Below are 6,995 nucleotides of genomic sequence, written 5' to 3' on the forward strand. Positions count from 1 at the left end.
TTATTATTATTGACTTCTCGTTGCCAGAGTCTTCCAGCTGATGAAGACCCGTTAACCCCTCCTGACTCCTCTTGTTCCCAGTCTTCCCCCTCTGACCACTCCGTGTTCTCCCACCACGACACCCTGGGCTCTGAGCCTTCTTGCCTTGGGGGTTCTCCTGCTGGTTCCCCCCACCATTCCTCTGCAGCAAACTGGTCCATGACAGTCTCTGACCATTTCAAAAAAAGACAGCTTTTACAGTATTAACTTTATGTGATGCATTTATGCAGATGCTGAACAATATTAAACAGACTCATTTACTCAAATAAGCCCCTTTTCCTCTCTGTTCATTATTCAATGGAAAGCAAATGGAATCTTGTGTATTGCGCTTATTTTGGCTAAGCATTATCCGGTTTCCTAATACAAGAGAACACTTGTGTGTGCAGTTTTCGTCAATTCCTTCAGTAAGGATGAAGAAACAGCACCACATGCCCCCTGGCCACGCGTGGCTGTGATCCAGAGCTCATCATATTGAGGCATCAGGCATAAGCCTGCATTTTATTAATGTTTGATCAGGACTTGTATATTAAAGAGAGAGCTTAAATTTTCAAAAGTTTCAAGCCAGGCAGAAGACCAGCAGTTTACAACCTTGGTAATGTTTATCCTCCTAGACAAGGGCCCCTTTGATTGATAGCAGAAAACAATTCTCAAAGTCGTAAAAGCTGGAATTACAGACTGAGTGAGGACACTGACCCTATATGTTACAGAAGATAAAAAAGGCAGAAATAAATAATTAGGAATGAGTAAATAGTAAAATAATGCCAATGTGCCTCCCAGTAAAATGAGCCAGATCTTCTTTCCAAGGTTAAAGACCAAATGGAGAAGCATCTGGCTGGCAGAAAGAAAGCATTTTTTGGCAAGTCTTTTTTTAAAGCTGTTTCTTTCTTAAACTGAAGAGAGTTAAAGGGCAATAAATGTTGGGAAGAGCTAATGGGAAAAGCAGCTGGCAGGAGAAGGGGGAGAATGTAAACAGGGGAAGAGGCTTCTTTTAAAGCGGTTTTTTACTGTGTTCCTTTTTACTGAGTTCCTTTTCTACTTTACAAAGGCCTTATTCCTTTTAAAAGGCTACCTATGTTATGTATTAAATATATTGTCTTAAATGTAATTATGCAAAGGATTTAAGAAATGCTAGATTTCATATAGTTGTAAGAGTTAAATTAAGTCAGCCACCAGCCTAGCCCTGCCAGACAGGAAGACGCCATCCGAGCAGTCCTGATATATTAGTTGTCAGACATTTGTTTAGAAACCTTCAAATGAAGGAGATCTTTCAATGTTGATGTGAAACTCAAGATCCTTGACATATGTTTAAGATAAAAATTTAAGATTAACCATTTGTTTTAGAAGGCAATAGGGCAAGGAGGGCAAGAGGTGAGCTGGTAATTAAGATGCCTTGTTGAGACACATGTAAGATATATTACTACTTATTTGTCATTTATAGATGTAACAATATATAGCTCTTTGTGTTCCATATAAGGACAGGAGGATATGGGTGTATCTTCTAGGATTGGTTCTAGCAATCAGCCAATAGGAAATTCAACCAGGCTGATTGGACAGAGGCAGCCACAGGAGGAGCAAAGGGGGCTGGATTAAGGGAATATAAGTGCTGGCCATAATGGCAGGAGGCCAGGCCAGAGCTTGGTAACCATATACCACTGTGCCTCTCATTTATTTGTCTGACAAATAAATAATTATTTTAATTTCTCTATTGCTGCGTTGAATATTTCATTCCAGCTAAGCGTTAACCACAAGCAGGGTGCTACAATATGCTGTTATCGGTAGCCTGAGGAAGTGGGCAGGGCAGTGGTTACACATTGCAAAATATCTATGCCCTGCAATGCAGACAAGGAATCTGCCTTCATAGATCTCACTCCAGAAAGCAAATCTACATGGAAAAATGGTTTGTTTATCAGTCCTGGAACTCAGCCAGCAGAGGGAGGAGGATTTAAGGAAAACCAGAATCACTTGGTTTTGCCTGTCATCGCCTCTACCACCACCTACTGCTGAGCTCCTGGAATCCTGCCCCACCAGCCTCACTGAACTCGGTTCATTTGGGGCATTTGCCTGCCAACAGCCTTTGTGACAGGTTAGTCTAATTGCAGGAACTTCTTCAGGGGATTTGAACCAGGATGAGTCGCATGAATGTCTAGTATTCCTTCTACCTTGAGTCTTGTTCCTCAAGCCTGTGCCTTCAGCTCCCAGCTATGACTGGGACAGGCTTTTGGAGATGAAGACAAACACTTTGGAGCCCAGCAGACACAGAAGCAAAGGACAGGGCTTATCCAGAAAGCTCAGAGATAAAAGTCACTCACTAGTTTTTTCAGACAAAAGAAATAAATCTGTTTGCTGCTCATTGGGTGTGATGCGCAGTGTAAATTAATAATGCAGAGTTTTAAAGAATAAAAGCTTTACTGAATTAAAATAAACTTCTTCATAAACAACATGGTTCCAAACAGTTTGACTGAGATTATATACTGATCACAACTGAGGCAGACTGACTGAAATCTTACAGAGAACACAGAGAGAAAATGGCTGCTCTTATAAGGAGAATGAGTCCCATGCCAGAGTGACTCCCCAGTTAGCAGTTAGGCCTGAATAACTTTAGTAGGTCCAAATGATTGTGCAGTCCCAGCACTTCCCAGCCTGCTTTGCTGCTTCTGCTCTCAGGTGTCTTTGTCACATGACAGGGTGTGCATAGAAGACTAACTAACATCAATGAACATCTCTCCACTGTTAAGCACAGTTGATCTAGTGCAGGGGTCTGCAACCCGCGGCTCCGGAGCCGCATGTGGCTCTTTTACACCTTTGCCGCGGCTCCGGGGCGGATACTAGCGAGGGGAGGAGGCGCATTGTGCGCCCCGACACTCCCCACTGTGGCGGGCACTGTACTGGCTGTGACGTCACATGGGGGCGGGGCGTGCGTTAGTCACGCACCGTCCCGGCGTCACCTTCCTGCCCGCCCGCCTGCCCGCTACATTGTAAGGGGCATGTATGCTGGTCACTGCATTGAAGGGGAGTGAAGAACACACACACACACAAAGGTAACTTGTTAATTTAACGTTAATTTCTATGAGGAGGAGTAATTCTGAGGGGTCAAACAAAGAAATAATAAAAAAGTGACAAAAAAGTTATTTTTATAATGACGAGTTTTGCAGCTCCCAGTTTTTTTTTCTTCGGAAACGGGTCCAAGTGGCTCTTTTTGTCTTAAAGGTTGCAGACCCCTGATCTAGTGTGCTATAACAGAGGCGCAGCCTCCCACTTCAACCCATGGTTGGATGAAAGGCCAACAATCATGTGCATAGAAGGACCCTGGGAAGAAGAGGTTTTCAGTGTGCTCTTCCAGCCAGGTGACTCTTTCAAGCTGATGTCAAGAACAGCTGCTATCAGATATCAATCAATGGCAACAGCTTCCTGAAATATGATCACACCTCCCTGTCAACACAGTGCAAACTTTGCAGTTCACAAAGGATATTTACGCCATCAAATCCAATATTTAAGGAATTGCTGTGTGTCTCCTTCTGGACCATGAAAAACAACCAGAAAGAGCTGAGAATGTGACCGTCTCCTACATGCAAAATGACTGCAAATCTCCATACTTCTTTAATAACTTTGCTCTTCAGGTCTCCAGTGTGTTCTCCTTTCATGAAATAGAACAACAAAAGTGCACTGTTTTTTACTCTGGATGAGTGCTGCGTCAAAGCATCTGACTTGCAAACCTAAACCTTCTGTAAAGTATCCAGCAAAGACCTTAAACTGGTTCATCATTGACCATCATGTTCCCAGAATAAACTCTGGGGAAATGAAAGGGGAAATAAGGCTAAATCTCACAAACCTTGCCGAACCACCCTTTCCCTCTGTTGCCTCCCTGTTATGCAATAAAATAAATGCCATTCAAGATATAGTGTGAATGCAGTGTTCAGTCTTATCCAATATGCTCCGTTGAATTGCAGTTTTGATTGTATTAGTTAATTTTATGTGATGTTGTGGACTTTATGTATTGCAACGTGTACTGGGGACTAGTATGGCGGAGAGTGTATTATAAATATACCAAATGAATGAAAATAAATACACTATGCTGGCAACCTATTACTTGCTTGTAAGTGCTGAACTATCAATTGTTACATAAAATAACTATCTGCTATTTTTCTAGCTCTTGTTTCCTGAGAGGCTGTATTATTAAAGTGATATTTGCACCCAAAGTTGCTTCTTGCCTGTAGCTATTACCACAGCGTCATTAATGCGTATATGTGGGTAATGTTTTATTATGTTTTTATATATGTTGGAAGCTGCCCAGAAACAGTAAGTTTATTATCATCACCATCTAAACCAATTACCATATATTAATGAATCAGATGTCTCTGCTTTTTTAAGATGCTGTCTAGCAGAGACATCACCTTGCCAACAAAGGTCCATATAGTTAAAGCCATGGTTTTCCCAGTAGTGATGTATGGAAGTGAGTGCTGGACCATAAAGAAGGCTGATCGCCGAAGAATTGGTGCTTTTGAATTCTGGTGCTGGAGGAGACTCTGGAGAGTCCCATGGACTGCAAGAAGATCAAACGCATCCATTCTTAAGGAAATTAGCCCTGAGTGCTCACTGGAAGGACAGATCGTGAAGCTGAGGCTCCAATACTTTGGCCACCTCATGAGAAGAGAAGACTCCCTGGAAAATACCCTGTTGTTGGGAAAGATGGAGGGCACAAGGAGAAGGGGACGACAGAGGACGAGATGGTTGGACAGTGTTCTCAAAGCTACAAACATGAGTCTGACCAAACTGCGGGAGGCAGTGGAAGACAGAAGTGCCTGGCGTGCTCTGGTCCAGGGGGTCACGAAGAGTCGGACACGACTAAACGACTAAACAACAACAGCAACAAATGAATCAGAAAGTGACAGATGGGGCTTCTGTCTCTGAGTTTTAAAGAAGCCTGTAGTTCTGCTGTCCATCGTCTCCCAAACATAGTCTTGCAATAATGGTGCGAACTTTGCCAGTGCATGTGGACATTTTTCAAAAACATTTCATGCAAACTGCTTAACCATTCTGAATAATGTTATATAAATATGAAAAATAAATAAGTATTTCAGATATATGGAAGCGATGAATGCTCTCTCACCCTTTTGCCCCATTGAGTAATGGCTATTTGGTCTTCCCTCTATCTCTACAAGAGAAGATGCCTTTGTGCAGGGGTTGCTAAACTTTTTTTACCCAGAGAGCCACATCGCCCTGCTGCAATCTCTTGGTGTGAGGCGTCAAACGTGAGCAGTGGTTTGTGCCCCCAAAGTGGGCATGGCTACCTGACAGTCTCTCGCAGACAGAAAAACATGCACACACTACATGCAGATGCATCCCACAAGTGTTGGCCCACACCTGCAAATGTTCCCGGGTTTCCCAGAGGCCTCTGACTGGTCCCTGTGAGATGGGCCTTTGGTCTGATGAAGCTGGCAATGGAAGCTGCCCAATTAGGGCATTGTCCCACCAAGGGAAATGCCAAGCAATTATTTTTATAGTTTTCCCCAAATCTCAAAGCCACACTTTGTATTGCCCCCTCCATACTCAAGTCCTTTCATTTGAACTTTGAGAGACTCCTGGATTTTTCTGTCAATCTCCCACTCCCCAGCCAGTCAGCTCTCTGCACCACTCAGCCAGGCACCATGTAAGGCCCAAAAGACCTCAGCCATCTCTCTTCCAGGCAGGAACAAAAATGTGATACATTTGTATTTTACTAGAGCTGCAGATTCCTTTGCCCTGTTTTGCTGGTTCCAGCCTCTTGTTGTCACAACAGCAATCCAGTCATCGTGTACAAGGCCAGAAGGGCTGCTGCTGCTGCTGCTGTGATGGAAGATGCCTTAGCTTGTTAAGCCAAGGAGGACACACATTTCTTTGAGGCCAGCAAATGGATGCTGCAAACCTGGCAACACTGGATTTGCCAAGGAGATGCATGTAAAGTCCAGTGTTTGCAGGCCTGAATATCCTCCACCAATCCCGCCACCAAATTCAAGTGGGTGGGTACAGAAATAAGTTTGGAGAGGGGCAGGATCAGCCTGCAGACCAGCAGGTCAAGGCTGGAGAGAGGGAGGTTTGGAAGAGAGATTTCTTACTCTCTCGTAGCTGAGATAAGCACAATGGTGATTGCTCCAAGCACATGAAAATTTGTGTAGATTTGTTCCCCACAAAAATGCTTCAGCTAGGCTAGAATAAATTGCAGATGCTTAGCTTTGCAAATAAGTGAATGTTTTACTCAAAGTGTTTCCAGAATTAACAGCAAACAAGTCTCCATCTGTTAGCAGTAAAATGAAGATGAAAAAGGTTCCAAATGACCACAATTATCTAGTATTATCTGGTGAAGGCAGTTGGGAGTTTGGTGGGGTCCCAGACTTCACAATCCATACTACCTAAAGTTAAGAGATTGTTTTTAAGCATTTACATTCTTGGACAGTGGATTTTCAATGACAAAAATAAAATTACTTAGAGTACACAAGGACACATCTGTCTTCATTCTCTTTTTTCAGTTCTGCCCCCTGAGTTTATCTTATCAGCAAAAGTAGACCTTCTTCATCCTCTTTAACCATCAATAAACTAAAAATACCCTACATGATGAACATCATTAGCTCAGGCACTTGCATTAATTAACTATGTTTGCAGAGCTTCTGTTTCTTTTATGGACACCAGATAACAGGAAAAATTTGTACTATAGACAAATCATCGGTGTTGCTTGTCACTGCTAAAGGGAGGCTCTTTCGGGCTATGTAAAATCCTCACCTTTTCAATTTGGTCTATGGAAATCTATGTGTTGTTTTGGTTATGTCTCTAAACACGTAACCTCTGGCTTGAAAGGTGACAAGATCTGTGAAATGTTGGCTCCTGAAAAAAAAAGTCAAAAATAGACGATTCATTCAAACAAGATTTGCGTGATCCTTCCAATAATTATTGAATTTGACATAGTAAAACTGCATCAATTTTTG

This window comes from Podarcis vaucheri (assembly GCF_965113315.1).
Source record: "Podarcis vaucheri genome assembly, chromosome: 3".
NCBI classification, from domain to species: domain Eukaryota; kingdom Metazoa; phylum Chordata; class Lepidosauria; order Squamata; family Lacertidae; genus Podarcis; species Podarcis vaucheri.